Source organism: Cucurbita pepo, chromosome 11 (genome assembly GCF_057944985.1).
Source record: "Cucurbita pepo subsp. pepo isolate OVF chromosome 11, ASM5794498v1, whole genome shotgun sequence".
NCBI classification, from domain to species: domain Eukaryota; kingdom Viridiplantae; phylum Streptophyta; class Magnoliopsida; order Cucurbitales; family Cucurbitaceae; genus Cucurbita; species Cucurbita pepo.
This window is the reverse complement of record NC_141808.1, coordinates 12,135,793-12,162,993: the sequence shown is the minus strand read 5'-3', so window position 1 is coordinate 12,162,993 and position 27,201 is coordinate 12,135,793. Positions and strand designations below refer to the sequence as shown.

The 27,201-nt window shown below is 37.2% G+C and overlaps 3 non-coding genes and 2 pseudogenes across 3 annotated transcripts; 2 read left to right on the top strand and 3 right to left on the bottom strand.

The window, feature by feature from the left end:
- Positions 1–9,807: 9,807 nt before the first annotated feature.
- On the bottom strand, positions 9,808–9,881 carry TRNAV-AAC (transfer RNA valine (anticodon AAC)). Its single transcript has one exon. It is a non-coding gene; the product is annotated as a tRNA-Val (tRNA).
- A 711-nt stretch (positions 9,882–10,592) lies between these two features.
- On the bottom strand, positions 10,593–10,666 carry TRNAV-AAC (transfer RNA valine (anticodon AAC)). The gene has a single exon. It is a non-coding gene; the product is annotated as a tRNA-Val (tRNA).
- Positions 10,667–11,534: 868 nt separating this feature from the next.
- TRNAV-AAC (transfer RNA valine (anticodon AAC)) lies at positions 11,535–11,608 on the bottom strand. The gene has a single exon. It is a non-coding gene; the product is annotated as a tRNA-Val (tRNA).
- A 4,398-nt stretch (positions 11,609–16,006) lies between these two features.
- Positions 16,007–20,276, top strand: LOC147790328 (uncharacterized; annotated as a pseudogene).
- A 1,291-nt stretch (positions 20,277–21,567) lies between these two features.
- LOC147790327 (uncharacterized) lies at positions 21,568–22,612 on the top strand (annotated as a pseudogene).
- The last annotated feature ends 4,589 nt before the right edge of the window (positions 22,613–27,201 follow it).

The window sequence follows — 27,201 nt, the reverse complement described above, 5'->3', positions numbered from 1 at the left end:
AAATCTTATCGAGGTATGATTGGATCTTTACTTTACTTGACTGCTAGTAACCTTATATTATGTTTAGTGTATGTTTTTGTGCTAGGTTTCAATCTTGTCCTAAGGAATCTCATCTACATGCCGTTAAAAGAATATTTAAATATTTGCTTGGGACTATTAATTTAGGAGTGTGGTATCATAGAAATGTTGAGTTTAAATTGGTAGGATATTCTGATGTGGATTTTGCACGAAGTTTACTTGATCGTAAAAGTACTAGCGGAACTTGTCAATTTCTTGGTAGTTCATTAGTTTCTTGGTTTAGTAAAAAGCAAAATTCTGTTGCCTTTACGGAAGCGGAATATATTGCGGTTGCTAGTTGTTGTGCTCAAATTCTTTGGATGAAACAAACTCTTTGTGATTTTGGATTAAAATTTGATAGCGTGCCTATCTTTTGTGATAACACAGTGCTATTAATTTAACCAAAAATCCTATTCATCATTCTAGAACTAACATATTGACATTAGACATCATTTTATTAGAGAGCATGTGCAAAATGGACATATTATTCTTGATTTTGTAAACTCTGATAATCAATTAGCAGATATTTTTACCAAGTAGTTAAATGAAGAATTTTTTTGCAAAAATAGGCTTGAGCTTGATATTATTCGGTGTGATATATCTTGAATTTGAGTTTGGTATTAATCCGTGTGATATATCTTGAATTTTATAATCTTAATTATAGGCATGTTCTTAGGGGAGCATGTCATTCTTTCATTATTGTATTATTGTTCTTTTTTATAATTACAAAGGGGAGAAAATTAGGAAAAATATGTTCTAAATTTCTTATTTTATAATTAATGAATCATTTCGTTGTTATTTTATAATTAATGAATCACTTTGTTATTGTGTTATTTCATAATTCATTGACACACTAATATAGGCGGAGAATATGGATTTGAGTGAATTTCAAATTTATGATATTATATTAGAATGTCTATCATAATTGATGAATATTATTATTTGGACATGTGCATCTTTTAAGTTTTATGTTTTACAGATTTCATACTATTTTTCTTGAAATAGTTTGTCATCATCAAAAGTGTGAGATGGTTGGCTTTTTTGGCCCTTAATCTCAAATTAATTAATTTAAATTAATTAATTTTAATTAATTAATTAATTAATGTTTCGATGATAACAAACCTACCTTTAATTATTAACTATTCTCAGTATTTTGTCCACAGGGTAAGGTTTGGAATAACGATTTCAACGTCTTTTTTGGTTCACTCAAATTAGAGATAAAACGAACAAGTTTCAATCAAAGCAAGATACTCGACGTGATGATGTGGTGGCAAAATTGACATTATGGACCAATCAAATTCAAAACAAGATACCTGACGTGATAATGTGGTGACAAAATTGATATCATGGACCAACGGCAAAATTGACATCATAGACCAATCGAAGTATGACATTTATAAATTTTGTAGAGTAACAAATGGTGGAGTTTTCAATTACATTTATAAAAGTTTTCGGTTACTTTTAAATGGAAAGAAATTATAATGATTTCATTTACATTTATGAAAACTAGTTGTTACTTTTAAATGAAAAAAAAAATAATAACAATTTCATTTACACGCCACTCTGAAAGAGTAGATTTACAATTTTCTCACACACCTCTGTCTCAGAATAAGATAAACTATAGATTTACAATTTTCTCACCCTACAAACTATAGATTTACAATTTTCTCACCCTACAATAGACATTTCTCACCCGAATAAGATAAACCAGAAATAAAATTGAAAACTTGGAGAGAGCAATCATAGAGGCTTTTAAAAAAAAGTTTAGATAGAGGAAATGATCGAATTTGTGTATTGTGAAATGTTCTGTGTGGGTTGTGTTCTGAAAAAATAGGAAGGGAATTGATACGGACCACTAAAACATGAACAAACGTGGACCACAAAAAATAATATTTATTTATTTTTAAATTTATCGTAAAAAATTATAAACCACATGTTTCATATATATATATATATATACCATGTAATAATATAATAAAAAAATGTTAATGAAAATCAGGTAGGTAATTGAAAAGTTTTATAAATTCAATTATAAATGTAATTGAAATGATTTTGTAATTTAAATAATTTTCTTTCTCAAAACGAGTTTTCATAGATTTCACATGATTTTTTTGTAATTTAAATAATTTTCTTTCTCAAAATTAGTTTTTTTTTTCATAAAGTAAATCAAATCATTATAATTATAATTTCTTTCCATTTAAAAAGTAATAACTAGTTTTTATAAATGTAAATGAAATCATTATAAATTTTTTTTCATTTAAAAGTAACAACTAGTTTTCATAAATGTAAATGAAATCATTATAATTTTTTTCCATTTAAAAGTAATCGAAAACTTTTATAAATGTAATTGAAAACTCCATCATTTGTTACTCTACCAAATTTATAAATGTCATAATTCGATTGGTCTATGATGTCAATTTTGCCGCTCGTCCATAATATCAATTTTGTCACCACATCATCACATCAAGTATCCTGTTTTGAATTTGATTGGTCCATGATGTCAATTTTGCCGCCATATCATCACGTCGAGTATCTTGTTTTGACTGAAACTTCTTCGTTTTATCTCTAATTTGAGTGAACCAAAAAAGACGTTGAAATCGTTATTCCAAACCTTACACTGTGGACAAAATACTGAGAATGGTTAATAATTGAAGGTAGGTTTGTTATCATCAAAACATTAATTAATTAATTAAAATTAATTAATTTGAGATTAAGGGCCAAGAAGCAACACTAAGACACCTCAAGAAATTGAGGATATGAGACATATTCTCTATGTATCAGCAGTCGGTAGTCTGATGTATGCCATGTTGTGTACTTGACCCGACATATGCTATGTTGTGGGAATTGTCAACAGATATCAGTCCAATCCGAAACATGTTCATTGGACTGTCGTTAAAAATATCCTCAAGTATCTCAGCAGAACGAGGGACTATATGCTAATGTACGGCGCTAAGAATCTGATCCTTACAGGATACACTGACTCAAATTTTCAGACCGATATCGATTCGACAAATCGACATCGGGATCTATTTTCACTATGAATAGAGGAGCAATAATATGGAGAAGCATAAAGTAAGGTTGCATTGCTGATTCCACCATGGAAGCTGAGTATGTTGCTGCTTGTGAAGCAGCGAAAGAATCAGTATGGCTTAGGAAGTTCTTAACTGATTTGGAAGTCGTTCCAAATATGCATTTGCCTATAACTCTTTATTGTGATAATAGTGGAGCAATTGCAAATTCTAAAGAATCAAGAAGCCATAAGCGAGGAAAACATATTGAGCGCAAATATCATCTCACAAGGGAGATTGTGCAACGAGAAATGTGATCGTCACACAGATAGCTTCTGAGCACAATATTGTTGATCCATTTACAAAGCCCCCCACAGCTAAAGTGTTTGAAGGGCACCTAGTGAGTCTAGGACTATGAGTTATGTAATCTAGAGCAAGTGGGAGAAAATGCATGGGTATGTGATGCCCTAGTTCATTGTACTTATGTCTTTCTGTCTACTCAACATTATAAAACCCCACTAGAGTTTTAGTCCAAGTGGGAGTTTGTTGGGTTTTATGTTCTAAAACTCCTAGTTTGTAAACAAATACATATTCTATTTTCAATAAAATTATTATTGATGTTTATTCAGTAAAGATTGTTATTGAATAAAGTGAATGTTACAATCATTAATATAAATTCAATAAACTAAGAACACTATGGCTATAGTATGATTACTTGAAATATATGTAGAGACATAAGAGCGGATCAAGTTCAAGTATAAAGTCAAAATTATCTATAGTACAGGGATAAGACTGAGTACCTTATTCTGGGGACACTATGGATGCGGCCCAGTTTTGTATATAATATAAACAATGTGATCACTAAATTGTACATGTGGAGACATGTGAGTGGGGGCATCCTATGCAATGAGTATTGCATAAGATCGGACCATGAAGAAAACCACTCTCACTTTATAATGTCATTTACTGTTGAGACTAATTTTTTTCATTCGATGACCTAGGTAACTCAATCTTAATCCTGAGCTAACTATGAACTCCTGTTTATTTGGAATTATCCTTAGATTTGCATGGGTTAGAGTGGCCCGAGTTCGCCGACTCAATAAGCCTCCCATTTCAGGGGTAAGATTGGGTGAATAGTTGAGGACTCACTCCTACCCGCTTGTAGGGATAGTAGAGAGGTTGTTCCCTTAAGTACTAACTCCAAGTCTTGAATAAGGGACCCCACCCTCTCACTGGCCCGAGAGGGACTCGGTTTAGTGATTGGACCACAAACCAATTGTTCATTAGAGGATCAGTGGGACTTAAGGACCAAGAAGTAACTTTAGGGGTAAAATGGTAAATTAACCTAGCTCTAGTTACAAACAACCTGTGAAGGATCGACTTACTAATCATGGTTATAACAAATGACAGAAATATATCTATAGTGAGGGGAGTGCAACTACTAGACTATAGTTGAGTGTCCTCGTAGTTAACGAATGTTGGTTAACAAGGTTAATGAGTTTAGCCGGTTAATCTAGGATTGTTGGAGCCCATGATCTGTAATAATGAGTAGAATTTTGAGTGTCAAAATAGAGTAATAAGTTGCATGCAAAGTTTGCATGAAAACCTTGAGAAAATCTCTCTTCCTCCACATTATCCTGATTCTAAAGCACAAAAATTATAAGCCACGGTTATAATAGCCAAATAATAATAATAATAATAATAATAATAAAATAAAAAAATAAAAAAATAAAAAAATAAAAAAAATTATATAAAAAAAATATATATGTCAAAATAATAATAATAATAATAATAATTCATAAATAAATAACTAAAAATGATTACTTAAAAATAAAATTAAAAATAAAATTTACCCACCCTTCCCCATAGACCCATAAATAAATAACTAAAAATGATTACTTAAAAATAAAAATAAACATAAAATTTACCAACCTCTCTCCACTAACCTCTCATCCCAACCACATCCTCTTTCCTCCACTCCACAATATCACAAAATGTCATATTTAAGAAAAAGTAAAATGTGTTTCACCCAAAGTAGATATGATGCAGATTTATCTAGAGAGATTTTGGTATGTTATTACGGTAAAATCCTATCTCATTTTTTTTCCTTTGTATATAGTTATGGTTAAAAGAAATTAATTTAGGATCAAATCTTTTTTCATATTTTACTAGATAATCGTATCCCATATTCAATTAATTAGATTTTTTGTTAGCATTTGTAGTGATAGGACATAATGTTAGAATCAATAAAATTTTAGTTGGCAGATTTATAAATCTATAAGATGGTAGCCAAACAATCGATTAAAATTGGCCAATAATATCGGTTTACATAATGAAAATAAATATAGGGTTAGAGTAATATCTTGTTTCCAGAATTGAAAAGGTTTACAGAATTGAAAATCTATTTACAGAATGAAAATAATTACAAAGACGTAGGAGGGAAGATTGAGGAAAGATTTGCCCAACAGAATTTAAAAATAAAACAGTAAATATGGGCATGGAACTCCATCAAATTTTGTCTAACAGTAAATATCAGAATTTTAGGATGGCGAATGTAAATTAGAGAAATAATTTTATAGACTTTAAACTTGAAACTGATGTCATGGGCTCACATAGGTTGACTTTGATTTCAAAGGACGGAATCGAACTTTCATTAAGGATATATTCGTGACAACGACTTAAGTAACCAGGTAAGTGGCCTTACTATCGGAATGGTTATATTTGATGTTGACACGTGCCTACGGTTTTGCACGTGTCATATATACTGATATGTGTGAATTATCTGTGAATCAGTAGACTTATATTATGTTTGTGTTATGTTATAATATGTGAATTGTATGATAATAAGTGTGGTACGATGTGTTCAAGGATATGTTTGAGATAGGATACGAGAAGGATGCACAAAACGAAATGTAACGATAGGAGTAAGATACGTTCATGAAACGTTAAGGTTAGGTTACATACCGGAGTGCCATGGATAGGAGAGATTGATGAAAGAATATGGTTAGGATATGGGTAGAAAGGGATAGGTTTGTGATAGATTGATAGAACGATAGCGTTAGGATAGGTTCCTGTGATGATATGACTAAGGTATGTTCACGTAACGATATGACTGTGATAGGTATAAGAACGTTAAGGCTATGATAAGTTAGGGAACGATATGACCACGAAGTGTTTACGATACTCAATGTTTATGATACGATATATTGTGATGTGATGTGTCATGTTTAGATTGTTTTGTGTGACCATTGAGGTAATTGTTGTATGAATTGCACATTATGAAATGACATGTTAAAAGCATGGAGTGTTATGTTATGTTTTCTAAATTGTATGTATACAGCATGTTATGAATGACATGATATCACCACAAATGAAATGAAATGAAATGTAACCCCGTTAGGATTATGTATGATACGTAGACTGAAAATGAGAAATGACATGTTAAGCATGAAAGATGATAGTGGGGTTATATTCATTAATGATAAAAGTAGAAATATTGGGGACCCCATGCATTATGTGTTCTCATGCATTTGGGGGATACCCATATTCCATCACGAGGGTATGGACACGTACATCCAATGGCAGGACAACGATCGTTATGTTTGCATAGCGCTGTCATGACGGTGACTAGTTCTAACGAGTGTCCAGCCTAAGGAGCTCCCAAAGTATGCTCACCGAACAAGGAAAGTGGCCCAGCGGTGTGCGAATTGACTTGTGAGCCCATACTCGCATGTATGAGCTGTGTGTAGAGTAGATGGTACACGTCCAAATTACCCGTTAGAACAGCACCGTAGGAAGACAGATTGAAAGATAGGTCCCATCATCACATTTGCATGTGATTGTTGCATTTAACTCCAATAATGGGGTCACTTACTGAGTATTCTTTAAATACTCATGTCATGTGCTACTACATTTTTAAGGTTAAGGCAAGGCATTCCTGTACAGCTGACGACGACATCGCAACTCAAGACCATGACACATGCATATGATAGTGGTATTTATTTTCTTAGACTTACGCTAGAATAAGATGTTTTTAACTTAAACTCTTATTTATTTGATTTAGTCGTTTGTTGTGTCGTTTTAAAGATGTTTTCGAAACACGTAAGTCCATGATTGTGTTTTAAGATAAAGGTTATGTTTTAAGGAATTGAAATGAAGTCTTCCGCATTCAATGTTTATGGTACATACGTACTAGCGACCTTAAATTCAGTAGAAAATTTCGGGTCGTTACACTAAGAGTGGTCAAAAAGCTGTGATTTAGCTATTGGAAGCAAAATGACACAGGGGAAGACTCATGTGTTTGGGATTGATATGGTGAAAAGTGTTGTAGAAGCTGTTTTTGATTATGGCGTTACTATGCACCTCTATTTATTGTGAAATCTTTGATATAAGTGTTTCACTTATACAAGCTACAATTTGGAGATGAAACTAACATGAAACAGACCTGCTAAAGATGGAAATGCTTGCAGTCTGAATAATATTCAGTTATGGAATTAACATCCCCTTCTTTTGTCTACTTGTAAACTTGTAGAAGCTACAATTTAAAGACAACATGAAACAAAAAAATTATTATTTTTTTCACCCTTAACTATTATAATTCAAACATAATGAACTAATTATAATTTGTACCTCTAATAAACTGAACTAAAATAAATGAATGTTTGAGTTTTACCTGTTTATAAACAAAGGAGGTGCTCCGACAGTTAGTTATCGAGTTTCTTCCCTTCTGAGGCCACAAGCCATGGATTGTGAAGGAATTTATCCCTCCTCCTACACATTGTCCTAATTGTAAAGCACAAAAATTATAAGGCCACTCTGCTCGACAAACTAAAAGTTGTTAAAAAGCTGTTATGTAGCTATTGGAAGCAAAATGACACAGGGGAAGACTCGTGTGGGAGCTGTTTTTAATTATGGCGTTACTATGCACCTCTATTTATTGTGAAATCTTTGATATAAGTATTTCACTTGAACAAGCTACAATTTGAAGATGAAAATAACATTAAACAGACCTGCTAAAAATGGAAATGCTTGTAGTCGAAACAATATTCAGTTCTCGAATTAACATCACTCTTCATTGGTCTACTTGTTCACTTGTACAAGCTACAATATGAAGACAACATGAAATAAGAAAATTATTATTTTTTCCCCTTAACTATTATAATCCAAACATAATGAACTAATTATAATTTGCACATCTAATACACTGAACTAAAATAAATGAATGTTTGAGTTTTATCTATTTATAGACAAAGGAGGTGCCCCAGCAGTTAGTTACCAAGTTTGTTCCATTCTGAGGCCACAAACCAGTGAATAAATTTATCCCTCCTCCTACCCATTGTCTTGATTATAAATGTAACGACCCTAAATTTTTCCTATTTAATCTAAGGTCATTACTATACCTTAAATGCGAAATTTGCATTAAATGGGCCCTGATCATAAATGCGACTTACACTCGCCTTTTATTACCTCGTGAAAGAGAAAACGAATACAAGAGAAATAAAGGAAAAACAACAATATTGAAATAAAGAAAAAGAAACAAAACTGAAATCAATGTCTTACCCTACCCTAAGGTTTATTATGCAAATACAATTCAACCTATGCTAACCTATACTAATGATGCAAACTGAATGCAACCTAGACTACACAATGGAAAAACAACTACCCTATGCATGTGCTATGGTCCCGGTGTGTTCGATGTCGCCGTCGATGTCACATGGGTGCCTTGCCCTTATCTAAAAAAGTAAAGTAGCACGAGGCTTGAGTATTTATAGAATACTCAGTAAGTGGTCCCCTATCGGGGTTATGCAACAAACACATGCAATGATATGATGGAACTTATCTTTTTATTTCGTTTTCCCTACATTGCTGTCCTAACGGGTAAACTTTGTACGTGTACCATATACTCTACACACAGCCAGTACGTGCGAGTATGGGCTCACCAGCTAGTACGCACACCGCTGGGCCACTTTCTTTATCTGGTGGGCATACTTTGGGAGCTCCTTATGCTAGAACCTGTTAGAACTAGTAACCGTTGCGGCAGCGCTATGCAATGAATAACGGTCGTTGTCCTACCCTTGGATGTATGCGTCCGTACCCTCGTGATGGGATAGGGGTATCCCCATATATGCATGAACACACATAATGCCTGAGGTCCCCATTACTTCTACATCTAACATTAATGAACATAACCCCCCTTGTCATGTTCCATGCTTACATGTCATTCTCATTTTCAATTTACGTATCATACATATTTCTATATTTTAAATTGCATTTTCTACATGCTTAATTTAATTTTACTTTTAGTTTTATTTTCGTCACGGTCCGAGATTTGAAGTCTCGAAAATCACGTAACGAAAGACTCAATGACTCTACATCTAGCAAAAACCGTCTGTTGGACCAATCAACCTAGACCTCTGATACTAAGTTGAGTTCATAAATTTCTTGGCTAAATCCAGCATATGACGTGCTCACAATCATTCCACCCTAGTCCTTGTTGATTCGTACACGTATTTCTTCAATAAAAGTCCAAACAATTAATTACATGCTCAATGTGTGTTCGAGGGCACGATTCTCGGGCCTATAAGCTCCAAGGCTCTTAAACTTTCATGTAGAGGTCTAAAATGAATCAATGTGTGTTCGAGGGCACGGTTCCCGGGCTTACCAAGCTCGAAGGCTCTTAAACTTTCTCGTAGAGGTCCAAAATGAATCCAGATTATTATTATAAAAATAAAAATTGCAAAGATGGCGTCGCCCAGACTTGAACTGGAGACCTTCAGTGTGTTAGACTGACGTGATAACCAACTACACCACGACACCGTTGGAAGCCTCACCAAAAGGTCAGCCAAACTATAGAGTTAAGCCCAAACTTCCTAGAGCCTAAAGAAAAGCCCGTGGAAACCTACGAGGAACTACTGGATGCGATGACAGCCTACAAGTAGGCTGCTTACCGAGTACTTTTTTACTCACCGCATTTTAGATTTCTTTTTCAGGTCTTCGCTAACTGTCGCTCGAGGTGGGGGAGCGTTCGAGAGCTGCATTGTCACTTGAGGGTCGTTTATGAGTGTCGACCCGGTTTGTGTACTTCGGGTCTTTTATATTTCGTTAGAAACAGTATCCCGAACTCTTTCTCCGTTTGTAATAAATTTTAACAACACTTGTTTGTGTTGCCTTTCAATTTGTTCTAGTCGAGGTGTTGATTTTAAATTGCATTATCTAAATGTTTAATTTAATTTTACTTTTAGTTTTATTTTCGTCATGGTTCGAGATTTGAAGCCTCGAAAATCATGTAACGAAAGACTCAATGACTCTTGGCTAAATCCAGCATATGACGTGCTCAAAATCATTCCACCCTAGTCCTTGTTGATTCGTACACGTATTTCTTCAATAAAAGTCATAAGAATTAATTACATGCTCAATGTGTGTTCGAGGACACGGTTCTCGGGCCTATAAGCTCCAAGGCTCTTAAACTTTCTCGTAGAGGTCCAAAATGAATCCAGATTATTATTATAAAAATAAATATTGCAAGTATGGCGTTGCCCAGACTTGAACTGGAGACCTTCAGTGTGTTAGACTGACGTGATAACCAACTACACCACGACACCGTTGGAAGCCTCACCAGAAGATCAGCCAAACTATAGAGTTAAGCCCAAACTTCCTAGAGCCTAAAGAAAAGCCCGTGGAAACCTACCAGGAACTACTAGATGCGATGACAGCCTACAAGTAGGCTGCTTACCGAGTACTTTTTTACTCACCGCATTTTAGATTTCTTTTTCAGGTCTTCGCTAACTGTCGCTCGAGGTGGGGGAGCGTTCGAGAGCTGCATTGTCACTTGAGGGTCGTTTATGAGTGTCGACCCGGTTTGTGTACTTCGGGTCTTTTGTATTTCGTTAGAAACAGTATCCCGAACTCTTTCTCCGTTTGTAACAAATTTTAACAACACTTGTTTGTGTTGCCTTTCAATTAGTTCTAGTCGAGGTGTTGTTTGATTTTAAATTGCATTATCTTAATGTTTAATTTAATTTTACTTTTAGTTTTATTTTCGTCACGGTTCGAGATTTGAAGCCTCGAAAATCACGTAACGAAAGACTTAATGGCTCTTCGTCTAGCAAAAACCGTCTGTTGGACCAATCAACCTAGACCTCTGATACTAAGTTGAGTTCATAAATTTCTTTACTAAATCCAGCATATGACGTGCTCACAATCATTCCACCCTAGTCCTTGTTGATTCGTACACGTATTTCTTCAATAAAAGTCCAAACAATTAATTGCATGCTCAATGTGTGTTCGAGGGCACGGTTCTCGTGCCTACAAGCTCCAAGACTCTTAAACTTTCACGTAGAGGTCTAAAATGAATCAATGTGTGTTCGAGGGCACGGTTCTCGGGCTTACCAAGCTCGAAAGCTCTTAAACTTTCTCGTAGAGGTCCAAAATGAATCCAGATTATTATTATAAAAATAAAAATTGCAAAGATGGCGTCGCCCAGACTTGAACTGGAGACCTTCAGTGTGTTAGACTGACGTGATAACCAACTACACCACGACACCGTTGGAAGCCTCACCAAAAGGTCAGCCAAACTATAGAGTTAAGCCCAAACTTCCTAGAGCCTAAAGAAAAGCCCGTGGAAACCTACCAGGAACTACTAGATGCGATGACAGCCTACAAGTAGGCTGCTTACCGAGTACTTTTTTACTCACCGCATTTTAGATTTCTTTTTCAGGTCTTCGCTAACTGTCGCTCGAGGTGGGGGAGCGTTCGAGAGCTGCATTGTCACTTGAGGGTCGTTTATGAGTGTCGACCCGGTTTGTGTACTTCGGGTCTTTTATATTTCGTTAGAAACAGTATCCCGAACTCTTTCTCCATTAGTAACAAATTTTAACAACACTTGTTTGTGTTGCCTTTCAATTTGTTCTAGTCGAGGTGTTGTTTGATTTTAAATTGTATTATCTAAATGTTTAATTTAATTTTACTTTTAGTTTTATTTTCGTCACGGTTCGAGATTTGAAGCCTCGAAAATCACGTAACGAAAGACTCAATGGCTCTTCGTCTAGCAAAAAACCGTCTGTTGGACCAATCAACCTAGACCTCTGATACTAAGTTGAGTTCATAAATTTCTTTGCTAAATCCAGCATATGACGTGCTCACAATCATTCCACCCTAGTCCTTGTTGATTCGTACACGTATTTCTTCAATAAAAGTCCAAACAATTAATAAAAATTGCAAAGATGGCATCGCCCAGACTTGAAATGGAGACCTTCAGTGTGTTAGACTGACGTGATAACCAACTACACCACGACACCGTTGGAAGCCTCACCAGAAGGTCAGCCAAACTATAGAGTTAAGCCCAAACTTCCTAGAGCCTAAAGAAAAGCCCGTGGAAACCTACCAGGAACTGGATGCGATGACAGCCTACAAGTAGGCTGCTTACCGAGTACTTTTTTACTCACCGCATTTTAGATTTCTTTTTCAGGTCTTCGCTAACTGTCGCTGGAGGTGGGGGAGCGTTCGAGAGCTGCATTGTCACTTGAGGGTCGTTTATGAGTGTCGACCCGGTTTGTGTACTTCGGGTCTTTTGTATTTCGTTAGAAACAGTATCCCGAACTCTTTCTCCGTTTGTAACAAATTTTAACAACACTTGTTTGTATTGCCTTTCAATTTGTTCTAGTGGAGGTGTTGTTTGATTTTAAATTGCATTATCTAAATGTTTAATTTAATTTTACTTTTAGTTTTATTTTCGTCACGGTTCGAGATTTGAAGCTTCGAAAATCACATGGATGGGAAGGGATGGGACTATTGTTGGCAAGAAAAGGGATTGGGGCGGTTGCTAGCAAACCACATGGAATTCTAGAACCAAGAAAATGGACTGGGGCTGCTGTTGGCAAGAAAAGGGATTGGGCGGTTGTTGGCAAACAAATGGAATTTCTGAACCAAGAAAAGGGATGGGGCAAACAAGGGTGGAATTTCACAACAAAGAAAAGGGAAGAGATGGGGCTGTTGCTGGCAAACAAAGGAAAAGAGATGAGGCTGTTGCTGGCAAACAACCAACAAAGAAAATGGGGAAAAGGTAATTCCATAACCAACAAAGAAAAAGGAGAAAAGGTAATTCCGAAACCAACAAAGAAAAAGGAGAAAAGGTAATTCCGAAACCAACAAAGAAAAAAAGGGATGTAATGGTTCTTTTTCTGGAACCAACTAAGAAAAGGGATGGATGGTTCTTTTTCCAGAACCAACAAAGAAAAAGAATGAGATGGTAATTTCAGAACCAACAAAGATAAGGGATATGATGGTAATTCGAGAACTAACAAAAAAGAGGGAACCAACAAAGAAACAAAAAAGAGGGAACCAACAAAGAGAAGAGATGAGATGGTAATTCCAAAACCAACAAAGATAAGGGATATGATGGTAATTCCATAACCAACAAAGAAAATGAATGGTAATTCTAGAACAGAGAAAATTGATGGTAATTATAGAATAAAGAAAATGGATGGTAATTCCAGAACCAAGAAAGAGAATGGATGGTAATTCTAGAATAGAGAGAAAATGGAGGGTAAGTCTAGAACCCATGAAGAAAATGGACGGTAATTCGAGAATAAAGAAAAGGGATGGTAATTCTAGAATAGAGAGAAAATGGAGGGTAAGTCTAGAACCCATGAAGAAAATGGACGGTAATTCGAGAATAAAGAAAAGGGATTGTAATTCTAGAACAAAAAAAATGGATGAGATGAGGATGGTAATTCCAGAACCAACAAAGAAAATGGATGGTAATTCTGGAACAAAAAAAAAAGTAATTCCAGAACTAACAATCATACATCATCATAACTCATACATCATCATAGACTCATCCATCATCATATACTCAAACATCAACATATACTAGGATACCGCATCATACGATACAACTCATACATCATCATAACTCATACAATTTCTAGTCTATCCTGTAGTAAGGCCACTTACTTAGTTGATCTTAGCCGAAGCATTTTCTAATTTAATTAACATAAGCTCCCGTTCCTCGAGATCTTCTCCAAAGGTTGTCGGGGTTCGCTTCCTATCTCACCATTAGTCACCTTTTGTTAGTATTTCACATTTTATTTAATAATCCAATTAATAATGTGAATACGGCTCTAAAATGGCCTCAATGACCTTAAACGCTGCCCAAAATAGGTTCGAAAGGGTTAGAACGGTGATAATTGGATCAAAAATTGAAAGTTGAGCCAGATAAGCCTAGGAGCCGCCAAAGGAGCTGCCAGAGGAGCATCGCCGCAGCCCTTTACGCCGAGTGAAGCCGAGGGTGCGTCTGTGCCGCTTGGTGCCATGTGGCTGCAGCAGGACGCGCCACGTAGTACAGGTGGCATCGGGTCGAGGTCGATCAGAGTCGCGGGTTTGGGTTGGCTCCCGGGTCGTTGGCTACAGGTGTTGGCTGCTGGGCTTCTGTTCCCGAGATGGGCCGCAGACGCGTTCGGCTGCAGAGCGAATTCGCTGGGTTGAGGAAACTTTGGCTTCAGGTTCTACAAATGGGCTGGATTCGAATCAGGTCCGACTGAGATTTGGTGAAGATGTCTCCAATTTGTTCCTCTGTTTGGATGATATCAATCTTCATGAGCCCCCGATTTGCACATTCTCGGATGTAGTGGAATCTAATTTCTATGTGCTTGCTCCGGTCGTGCAAAATTGGATTTTTGATCAGGGAGATCGTAGCTTTGTTGTCCACGTATAACATTGGTGGATCGCCTTCTCTTTCGATGAGTTCTTCCATCAGTTGCACAAGCTAGACCCCCTGTGTTGCTGCCGTCAAAGCGACAATGTACTCTGCATTGCAAGAAGATAAAGCAACTACCTTTTGCTTAGTTGATTGCCAGCAGATCGCGGTGCCTGAGAGGAAGTAAATCATCCCGCTAGTGCTCTTACGATCATCAACGTCACCGACCATGTCACTATTACTATAGCCGACCAGCTCAAGCTTCTCTTTTTCTCTCTCTGCGCAGTATCTCACACCCCAGCCTCTGGTTCTAACCACATAGCACAGATGCGCTTGACAGCCACAAGATGCTCCTCCCTAGGTGCTTCCATAAACCTACTCATGTATCCAACGGAATAAGCAAGGTGAGGGCATGTGTTTACCAGATAGCGCAGGCTCCCGACAATGCTGCGGTAATGGGTGGAGTCAATTATCGTTGTAGTGCCGACCTTCCTTAGTTGGAGTCGGGCCTCCATTGGTGTCCTTGTAGGGTTACTGTCTGCTAGCCCAGCTGTGTCCAGCAGCTTCTTTGCATATGCACCTTGACAGAAGGTGATGCCTGCAGTACTCTGTTGCACTTAGATGCCGATGTAGTAACTGAGCACGCTGAGATCACTCATCTTGAAGTTCTTTGATATCTCCCTCTTGAATCTCCCAAGAACTTCATGTCGCCTCCACTGATTATGAGGGCGTCAACGTACACTCCCACGATCAACCGCTGTTTGTCGTGGCCTTGCATGTACATGCCATGCTCAGAGGCATATCGCTTGAACTTCAGCGACAGAAGGGTACTGTTGAGCTTCGCATTCTAGGCTCGTGGTGCTTGTCGAAGCCCGTAGAGTGCCTTCTGCAGGCGCAGTACCTTGTCGGAGTTGTGGTTGTCCAAGAAGATAGGTGGTTGTCGGACGTAGACGGTCTCCTTCAGCTCTCTGTTGAGGAAAGCGGACTTCACGTCCATGTGGTGGACCTCCCAGGAATGATGTGCCGCGATCGCCAGCAATAGGCGACAGATTCCAACCCTGCCACCGGCGCGAATACCTCTTCAAAGTCCGCTCCTTGCTTCTAGACATAGCCCTTCGCCACCAGACGGGCCTTGTGCTTCACAACTTCTCCTTTTTCGTTACGCTTCAGTTAGAAGACCCATTTGAACCCTATGGCTCGGTGTCCCGGCGACATGTCCTCCAGACTCCACGTCTTGTTCCCAGTGATGGACGTCATCTCTTCCTACATTACCTTCAGCCAGCATGAGTTCTTTTCTGCTCCGGCGAAGGTGTTCAGTTCATTCGCGCTGATGGCATGCAGCTTAGCCACCTCTTCTTCAAGCTCGCGTGCCGCAAGTTCAGGTGGTTCACCTCCTCCCAATAGGTCTTCCATCCTCTAGTGTGGTTCCTTAGTAGACCTCATAGAAGCCCAAATGTAGATTGCAGCGGTAGAAACAACCTTTGAGACTATGGAAATCGGCCCGAGTCAACGAAGGAGCAAATGAGTCTATTTTTTCCTTCATCTGTTATAGAGAAGTGGTACCCTAATAGTAGTCATCAACAAAAAGGAAATTGGTAGTGGTTAAAAAGTTTGAAAATTATTAACAAGAAATTATTTAACATTTTATTTTTCTTTTGTAGTTTAATAGTATTATTAAGTAAGAATAAAGAGAATGTTCTCGATTTCTTTTTTTTTTTGAATTATTAATTTAGCTTTTAAATAACTATGTTGACTATAAAGAACCATGAATTGACTATAAAGAAACGGATGAATTCTTTATTTGAATTTTTATTATTTTTTATTCGCTAAATATGGCCTAATCTACCGTAAATATAGGGTTGGGTAAAGAAAGAAGAAGCCCCTACCGCCAAATTTCTTCAATTTCTTCAATCAAATTTTTTTTACTCCTTTGCTCCATCGAATTTTACACCATAAATATTATTTTTTTTACTCCTTTGCTCCATCAAATTTCTTCAATCAAAGTTCCTCCTCCTCCTCCATCAATGCCCCTACCGCCACCATCAACGGCTATTCCTCCTCCTCCATCAATGCCCCTGCGGCCACCATCAACGGCAGTTGCCAATCCAGGGCCATCTTTATCCGGCTAGACTAAAGCCATTACATTGGGATAAGATCAATACCAATGTAGATCATCCTACGGGGTGTGGGACAAGATCGATGGAGGTTCTTTCAGGTATAACTCATCATTATAATTCAATTTGGCTCTCTTCTTTGAGTTTTTCACTACGGTTTGATCTTTTTTCTTCGGCTTTAATGTCAACCTTATGGAAGCTTTGTTCGAGTATGTTGCCACAAACAAGAAACAGCCAACAAAGCTAAGAGGCCTCAACAATGGCGGACAAGCGCTAATCTCCATTCTCGAAGGGCAAGAAACATTGCAATAATTCTTAAATCCCTCACCATAACTCGGCAAGAACTTCTCGATGCTCTGACGGAGGGACATGACCTCGATTCAGACACACTCGAAAAGCTTGTCAAGATCACTCCAACCAAAGAACAACAATCTCAAATCCTCGAATTTGATGGCGATCCATTAAGGCTTGACGATGCAGAATCCTTCATTTTCCATCTTCTCAAAGATTTTCCGACAGCCTTCAATCGTCTAAACGCCATGTTTTTCAGATCAAGCTTCAAATCAGAGCTTAATCGACTCAAGGACTTTTCCCAAACACTTAGTAGGGGTTGCGAAGAACTAATGAATAAAGGGTTATTTACTAAACTCTTGGAAGCAACTCTCAAAGTTGGAAACCGATTGAATTCAGGAACAACGAGAGGTAATGCAAAAGCTTTCCATCTTAATTTACTCTTAAGACTTTCAGATGATAGAAAAACCGCATTGCTTCCTTTCATTGTCAAAGAAGTCATAAAATTCGAAGGGAAAAAACAATTCTCAAACACAAATTCAAAGAATCTCAAATCGAAAAAGGAAATAGAAATCGAATACATAATACTTGGATTATCAGCTATGGAATCACTCACCTTAGAGCTCTCTAACGTCAAGAAAGCGTCCACAATCGACTACGAAACCTTCACTATCACTTGCCCTAATCTATTAAGCAAAATCTCAGAGATACAAAACCTTCTATCGATTGAAGGCTGTGGTGAATACAAGAGAAAGATGTTAGAATTTGTGAAATCCGCAACGGAAGAAGTTGAGATAGCAAGAAGAGAACAAAAAAGAGTGTTGGATGAATTGAAGAAGACAAATGAGTACTATGAAACAGGGGATAGAGAAAATCCGTTAGGGCTTTTTGTGATAGTAAAGAATTTTGTGAACGCCGTGAATCAGGTGTGTCGTGAAATAGCTCGGGAGTTGAGAGGGAAGATCAAGATGGGAAATATGGATGCATGTCTGCCATTGAAGAGCACAATTAGCTTGAGATTTCCAGGTTTGGCGGAACATTTCAAGTGTAGAAGCTGTCCCGCCCATTCCATGGATTAGCTTTTCTGAATTGGATTCTCCTACAAAAAAAAAAAAAAAAAAAAACTTTTATATTTGGTCTTGAAAAGATTAAATGTACAAATTATTTTATAAAGAAATACACATTTTTGGTTAATATGGTTGATTGATTTCATGGCTAATGTGATATAAATCTTTAATACTCAAATCTATTTGCCTGTTTGTTGTGATTCTTCATTCTTATAATGTATCATCGTTGGATAACTCCAAAACTAATAAGAAATATGAATAATATTATAGGCTCAATCACTCATCCATATATGGGATTGGAGGCATTGGTAAGACCACTTTGGCCAAAACTTTATACAAAATTTTTTTCTCTAATTTGAATGTTGCTTTCTATCAAATCTTAAGGAAGCTTCAAAGCAATTCAATTGCCCTGTTCAACTTCAAGAACACTAGATCCATGAGATCTTAAAGGAAATTTTGAAGGTTGAAAATCTTGATAAAGGAATCAACATGGTAAGAAATAGACTGCGTTCAAATAAAGTTCTTATAGCTCTAGATGATGTGGATAAGCTTGAGCAGTTAGAAGCATTGGTTGGTAGACATGATTGGTTTGACGCTGGTAGTATAATCATTGTGACAACAAGAAACCGTCATTTACTTTTATCCACAAATTTGATGAAAAGTATCGTATTCAAAGAATGAATCACAATGATGCCCTTAAACTTTTTAGTTCACACGCTTTTAAGAAAAGTCATCCACCAAGTACATACCTAGACGTTTCAAAACGTGCTACAAGTTATTGTAAAAGGTCATTCGTTGGCTCTTGTTGTTTTGGATTCTTTCCTTTGTACTAGATACGACCAAGGAGAATGGACAGGTATGTTTGTCAAAGTAAGTCGATAGTAATGTTGAATTACTAAACTATGAGTTTGTAGGGAACCGATGCAATTAAAGCTATAAAGTTGGAGTTACCTAAACCCACAAGGTTGGGTGTTGATCCTCGAGCTTTTAGAAACATGAAAAACCTAAGATGGCTAATGGTTCAAAATGCAAGATTTTTCACTAATATTGAATATCTACAGAATAATTTAAAGTGGATTAAATGGCGTGGATTTGCTTAAAAATCTTTGCCATCTTTCTTTATTACAAAAGATCTTGTTGGATTAGATTTGCAACATAGCCTCATCAAAAATTTGGGGAAAGAATCGAAGATAATTATATTGCTACTTTTATGATTCAAAAATTTTCATTGATTTTCTTATAATAATATTTTATCTAAATTAGATTTTTCTTTTCTAGGATTGACAATGGTTGAAGTTTGTTGATCTTAGTTACTCTAATTCATTAGAGAAAATTCGTAACTTCTCTCCAATATCGTCAAACTTTGAAGAATTGTATCTTAACAATTGCACAAAATTGAGAACCATTCCTACGTCAATTGTTTCTCTTGGTAAGCTTGTTACCTTATACCTTAATCATTGTTCGAATCTTAAAAAGTTTCCAAGCTATCTCAGGTCGAAATCTCTTAAAATTTTGAAGCTTAGATACCGAAAGAAAGAGAGAAAGAAAGAAAAAAAAAACTTTAGGAACTTACAAACTTCTCCCCATCATCAAACCTTAAAAAATTATATCTCAATAATTGCATAAAAAGAGTGATTCTGAGTCTATTAGAGCTTTAGATAGTCTTCGTATCTTAGAGCTTACAAAATGCACTAACCTTGAAAAACTTTCAAGCTACCTCGAGTTAAAGTCCCTTGTATATTTAAAACTATCTAGGTGTTCTAAGCTCAAAAAGTTTCTAAAAATTGTCGAAAACATGAAATCTTTAAGGATTTTGGATTTGGATTTTACGGCCACAAAGGAGATACCTTCAACAATTGGATGCCTTAGTGATCTCGCTGTGTTAGACCTTGAAGGTTGCACAAACCTCATCTCCCTCCCTAGTACCATTTATTTGCTACTGAATCTTCGTCATCTTCGTCTTAATGGGTGTTCCGGAATTGAAATGTTACCCAATAAATGGGACCCAACCAACGATCCAGTATGCTCTTCCCGAAATCATTGACACTTTGTTGAGTTCACAATTTTTGAGCTTGAAAATTGCAAAATATCAAATCTTATATGGGATTGCAAATTTTTGATCTTGTAAAAGAAGTATTGTCGATATTAAATCTTACTTGCACGCCTTTATATGGTTGGAATTGATTCTCAACTAGAAAATTTAAGGTCAAACTCCGATTATTCGAAATAAGATGAGCCATGTAATGGTGTCAATCGAATGTTAGGGAAGCTTCAAAAATGTCCTTGTTCAACTCCAGGAAATCCTACTCCATGAGATCTTAAAGGAAGATTCAAAGATTTTAGTAATCTTGACTGAGGAATCAACATCATAAGGAATAGACTTACATTTAAAGAAAGTTCTTATAACTCTTGACGATGTGAATAAGCTTGAGCAACTAGAAGCATTGGTTGGTGGACATGATCGGTTTGGCCTTGGTAGTGTAATCATTATGACAACAATCAGCAACCATTTACGTTCCATCCATGAATTTGATGAGCAGTATGATGACGACACACTTGAACTTTTTAGTTAGCATGCTTAAGAAAAATCATCCACCAAGTAATTACTTAGACCTTTTAAAACGTGCTACAAGTTATTGTAAAGGTCTTCCTTTGGCTCTTGGTGTTTTGGTTTCTTTCCTAAGAGACCAAGCAGAGTTTTTTATGGGCTTGAAGAAAAAGTAAAGGAGATTTTCCTTGATATTTCTTGTTTTCTAGTGGGATAAAAAGTTGACTACATTAATAATACTATTTCAATCCAAGTTTTGAAATTTTACTCCTCGAGAATCTTTCACTTATTACGATTAAAAATAACAAGGTGCACTAAGCTTGAGAAGCTTCCAAGCTACTTCCAGTTAAAATCTCTTAAATATCTTGAACTCTCAAGCAGATCTAATCTCAAAATGTTTCTAAAAATTGCTGAAAACATGAAATTTTTAGTGTCGTTGTATTTGGATTCTATCGACATAAAGAAGCTACCTTCATCAATTGGAAACGTTTATGAGCTCAAGGTCTTAAACCTTGACGGTTGTACGAACCTCATCCCCACTCCTACCACTATTTATTTGTTACATAATCTTAAAGAACTTCATCTTAGTGGCTGTTCTACATTTGAAATGCTCCCCAGTAAATGGAACTCACCAATCCATCCAATATGCTCTTCTTCAAATTATGGAAACTTACTGAAAAACCTTATGTTTCCCAGTTGATTTTGTTGAATCTTCAATGTTACAACATATCGATGCATATTTACTCTCATGTATCCATAAGTTCATGTCCTTGTGGAATCTCCATAGATGGGACTCACCCATCCATATTATTCTCTTCTTCAAGTCATGGAAACTTACCCAAACGTCGTGTTGACTTTGTTGGAGGTTCCATATGGAAACATAGATTTCTTGAAAATTGTATGTGATGCCAACCCTTTATTAAATAGCATAGTCTTGTCCAGAAACAAATTTGTACTCTACCCTCATGTCTTCATAAGTTTATGTCCTTGAGGAATTGCAAGTTTCTTCGATAAATTCTAAACCTTTCTCAGCGTATGAAAAAAATGGATGTCAGTGGTTGTGAATCGTTGGTTAGAAGTCTAGACAACGTTTTGGATATAATATCAAGCAAGCAGGTTCATCTCTTCTCATTTTATTTCTCTTTGTTCATATTGTATTTTTCTCTCTCGTTAATATTTTCATGCATGTTAATTCTTATGTCATAGGACATTACACTGGGTAACTTTCCTAGAGTATTCTTCTAGTGGACAAAGACTTTCCATAATGATTTAGCCACCAAACTATACAAATTCAATAAAGGTTAGCTTTCTACGTGATCACAATATAGAAAGAACTTTGGCTACCTATGTTAAATTGAGAGTGGATGGAGATTCATATCAAGGGGAAGCCTTAATTTCATGTAACATATTCATCGGCTACAGAATCCAAAATTCTTTTATGACCAAATTTCCATCATCAACATAGGTGGTTAGTAACAACTTCTTCTCCAACATTTAGTAGCTCCTTAGTGGCGAATGATTGGAATGATGTTATAATCTCGTTTGAAGTTCCAGATGGATCAGGCAACCTCGTGGTGTACAGTGACACATCAGGGAAAGGATTAGGGTGTGTGCTCATGCAGAAGGGTAAGGTGACAGCGTATGCCTCTAGACAATTGAAGAAATATGAACGAAACTATCTCATGCATGACCTTGAGTTAGCAGCAGTAGTATTTGCTTTGAAAACGTGGCGACATTACCTGTATGGGGACAAAGTTCAAGTCTTCACCGATCACAAGAGTCTCAAGTACTTGTTCACGCAGAAAGAGCTCAATATGAGACAGAGACGATGATTGAAATTGGTAATGGATTACGATATAGAGATCCTGTACCATCCAGGCAAAGCCAATGTTGTAGCTAATGCATTGAGCAGGAATGTCATTCATACTTCTGCGATGATCACCAAGCAAGAGAAATTACAAGATGAGATAAAGATCGCTGGGATAGATGTTGTGGTTAAAGGTGGCTCCGCTCAAGTAGAACAGATGACCATGCAACCCACCCTAAGAAAACAAGTCATTGATGCCCAGAGGTTTGAGGAACACCTCAACAAAGTGTGGAGTCAGAAAGAAGCGAAGAGACCAACTGGGTATTCTATCTCCTCATATGGGGGCCTGCGGTGGCAAGATCGCCTGTGCGTTCCTGGAGACGAGAGAATCCTGAAGGATATTATGACCGAAGCCCATGATACATCTCTTATACGTTTCACCTGGAAGTACTAAGATGTATGAGGATTTGAAAGGATGTAAGTTGATTTCGTAATAGCAGATTTCATAAGTTGAAGTTTAACCTGCTAGCAGGTAAAGGCCCCGAGACAACGTCCAGCAGGATTGCTATAGCCCTTGAATGTTCCTCAATGGAAATGGGAAGCAGTTTGTATGGACTTCATCTCAGGGTTGCCCAAGACTAAGCAGGGATATAATGTAATCTGGGTGGTTGTAGATTGACTAAGCAAGACAGATCACTTCATTCCAGGCAAGTCCACATATCGAGTGGATCGGTGGGCTCAGTTATATATCAGGGAGATAGTACGACTACACGGAGTACCAGTGTCCATAGTCTCAGACTGGGGCACCAGGTTCACCTCTAGTTTTGTAAAAGTCTCCAAAAGCACTAGGAACCCAGTTGAGATTCAGTACAACATTCCACCCTCAAACAGACGGACAGACCAATAGGCTAAATCTGATGTTACAATATATTATGCGAGCCTGTGTCATAGATTTCTCTGGGTGCTGGGACGAACATTTGCCTTTGAGAGATTTTGCCTACAATAACAGTTACCAATCTGTTACGTTTTATGTTCTAAAACTCATAGTTTGTAAACAAAAACATATTTTATTTTCAATAAAGTTATTATTGATGTTTATTCAGTAAAGATCGTTATTGAATAAGGTGAATTTTACGATCATTAATCTAAATCTATTAAACTAAGAATACTCTGGCTATAGTATGATTACTTGAACTATATGTAAAGACATAAGAGTAATCAAGTTCAAGTATATAGGCAAAATGATCTACAGTACAGGGATAAGGCTGAGTACCTTATCTTGGGGACACTATGAATGCGGTCCACTTTTGTATATGATATAAACAATGTGATCACTAAATTGTACATGTGGAGACATGTGAGTGGGGGTGTCCTATGCAATGAGTATTGTATAAGATCGAACCATGAAGAAAATCACTCTCACTTTATAATGTCGTTCACTATTGAGACTGATTTTTTTACTCGATGATCTAGGTAACTCGACCTTAATCCTGAGCTAACTATGAACTCTTGTTTATTCAGAATTATCCTTAGATTTACATGGGTGAAAGTGGCCCGAGTTCGCCGACTCAATAACCTCCCATTTCAAGGATAAGACTGGGTTAATAGCTGGGGACGTGGGGTGCAAGATAGAATTCACTCCTACCCGCTTTTAGGGATAGTAGAGAGGTTGTTCCCTTAAGTACTGACTCCAGGTCTTTTGGTGGTTGGACCACAAAAACAATTGTTCATTAGAGGATCAATGGGACTTAAGGAACAAGAAAAAACTTTAGGGGTAAAAATGGTAAATTGACCCAGCTCTAGTTACGAACAATCAGTGAAGGATCGACTTACTAATCATGGTTATATAAAATGGATAGAAATATATCTATAGTGAGGGGAGTGCAACTATTAGGCTATAGTGGAGTGTTCTAGTAGTTAACGAATGTTGGTTAAAAGATTAATGAGTTTAGCCGTTTAATCTCGGATCGTTGGAGCCCATGATCTGTAGGTCCATTGGGTCCCCTTGCTAGCTCATATCGGACTAAACCTTAGAACAGTGTAACGAGTGAGATTGAAGTGTTCGAACTCAAGTTAGGAAATATGCGCTCAATATATACAATATATTTAACCCCATTTTGATTTAATTACGAATTAAACAAAATGAGAGAATTGGAGATATTTAAATAAGAATTTAATTATGAATAGAGATTCATAATCAATATGTTGACTCCACTTAATGGAAAAATTGATGTTTGAGTTAGTGGATATTGAGTGTCGATATATGGTTTAACCAAACTTTCATGTTTGCCCTGTAATCACACATTTTAGTGGAATGTTGAGTGTCAAAATTTGGTTAACTCAAACTTCATGCTTGCCACATAATCCCACAAATTTGAGTGGAATTTTGAAGTGTCAAAATTTGGTAATTTCAAATTTGCATGAACATTCAAAAGACTAAAATAGACTAAAATACGTGTGTGCTGCATATAAAAGACTAAAATAGTTTTTTTTTTTTAATTGAGTTAGTCACTTTTAGTAAATACAAATGTTCATCCATAAGATATAATACTTTGTAAGTTAGACAAATTTAAAAAGAAATAAATTATATAAGAGAAAGTTTCTAATTCTTAATGGAGGTTTAAGTTCTTTTGTTTTTTTTTTTTTTTTTAATTTTTTTTAATTTTGATGAATTAATATAAATTGATATAAAGCAGCCGATGCACTGAGTCGGAAGACAAGGCAGGGAAGAGTAATGAAGCAGCCGATGCACTGAGTCGGAAGGGCAAACATGCGTCCCTGTGCATGTTAGCCCATATCCATTCAAGTAAGATCGATGGATCGATGCGCGACATCATCAAAGAACATTTACACAAAGACCCATCGGCCAAAGCCATCGTCGAACTAGCTAAAGCTGGGAAGACACGACAGTTTTGGGTTGAGGGAGACCTTCTAATGACTAAAGGAAACATGTTATACGTCCCAAGAACTGGAGAACTGAGGAAGAAGCTCATTCAGGAATGTCATGATACCTTATGGGCAGGACACCCTGGGTGGCAAAGAACATATGCCCTAATAAAAAAGGGGTACTTCTTGCCGAATATACGGGACGATATCATGCAATACACCAAGACGTGCCTCTCTACCAACATGACAAAGTTGAGAAAGCCAAATTATCGGGACTCTTGGAACCTCTACCTGTGCCAACAATACCTTGGGAAAGTGTGTCTCTGGACTTCATAACACACCTCCCAAAAGTTGGAGAATATGACGCCATCTTCATTATCGTAGATCGATTCTCGAAATATGCGACGTTCGTTCCCACTCCCAAATTATGCTTGGCTGAACTAACAGCCCAATTATTTTTCAAACACGTTGTCAAGTTATGGGGCATTCCGTCGAGCATCATCAGTGAATGACTTTAAACATCTCTTTGAGCTACCATCCCCAAACTGATGGACAGACAGAACGGTTCAACTGCTTACTCGAAGAATACTTACGTCACTTCATCGACGCTCGCCAGAAGAACTGGATACAACTGCTAGATGTGGCCCAATTCTGTTTCAATTGTCAAACGAGCTCGTCTACGGGGAAGAGCCCCTTCGAAATTGTAAGTGGACGACAACCGACCTTACTACATATTATTGATCATCCTTATGCAGGAAAAAACTCTCAAGCTCAAAACTTCACAAGCGAATGGAAGTAGACAACAGATATAGCCCAGACATATTTAGAGAAAGCTTCCAAGCATATGAAGAAGTGGGCAGACAAGAAGCGTCGCGCCCTTCAATTCCGAGCAGGAGATCAAGTTCTCATCAAGTTGAGACTAGAACAGATTAGATTTTTCAACCGAAAGGACCAGCGACTAGTTCGAAAATATGAAGGCCCGGTTGAAGTCCTCAAAAATATCGGGGCTACCTCCTACGGAGTTGCACTACACACATGGATGAAAATCCACCCAGTAATTCATGTGAGCAACTTGAAGCCTTATCACCCTAACCCAGACGACGACCAGCGAAATGTAATCACAAGACCGAGCATCGATCTAAAACAAAGAGACAACAAAGAAATAGAGGAGATCCTAGCAGACAGGGTTAGGAAGATAGGAAGACCCGTACGGACGATTCGCAAGACCGAGCATCGATCTAAAACAAAGAGACAACAAAGAAATAGAGGAGATCCTAGCAGACAGGGTTAGGAAGATAGGAAGACCCGTACGGACGATTCGCAAGACCGAGCATCGATCTAAAACAAAGAGACAACAAAGAAATAGAGAAGATCCTAGCAGACAGGGTTAGGAAGATAGGAAGACCCGTACGGACGATTCGCAAGACCGAGCATCGATCTAAAACAAAGAGACAACAAAGAAATAGAGGAGATCCTAGCAGACAGGGTTAGGAAGATAGGAAGACCCGTACGGACGAAACGCCGCCAAAGAAATAGAGGAGATCCTAGCAGACAGGGTTAGGAAGATAGGAAGACCCGTACGGACGAAACGCCGCCAAAGAAATAGAGGAGATCCTAGCAGACAGGGTTAGGAAGATAGGAAGACCCGTACGGACGAAACGCCGCCAAAGAAATAGAGGAGATCCTAGCAGACAGGGTTAGGAAGATAGGAAGACCCGTACGGACGAA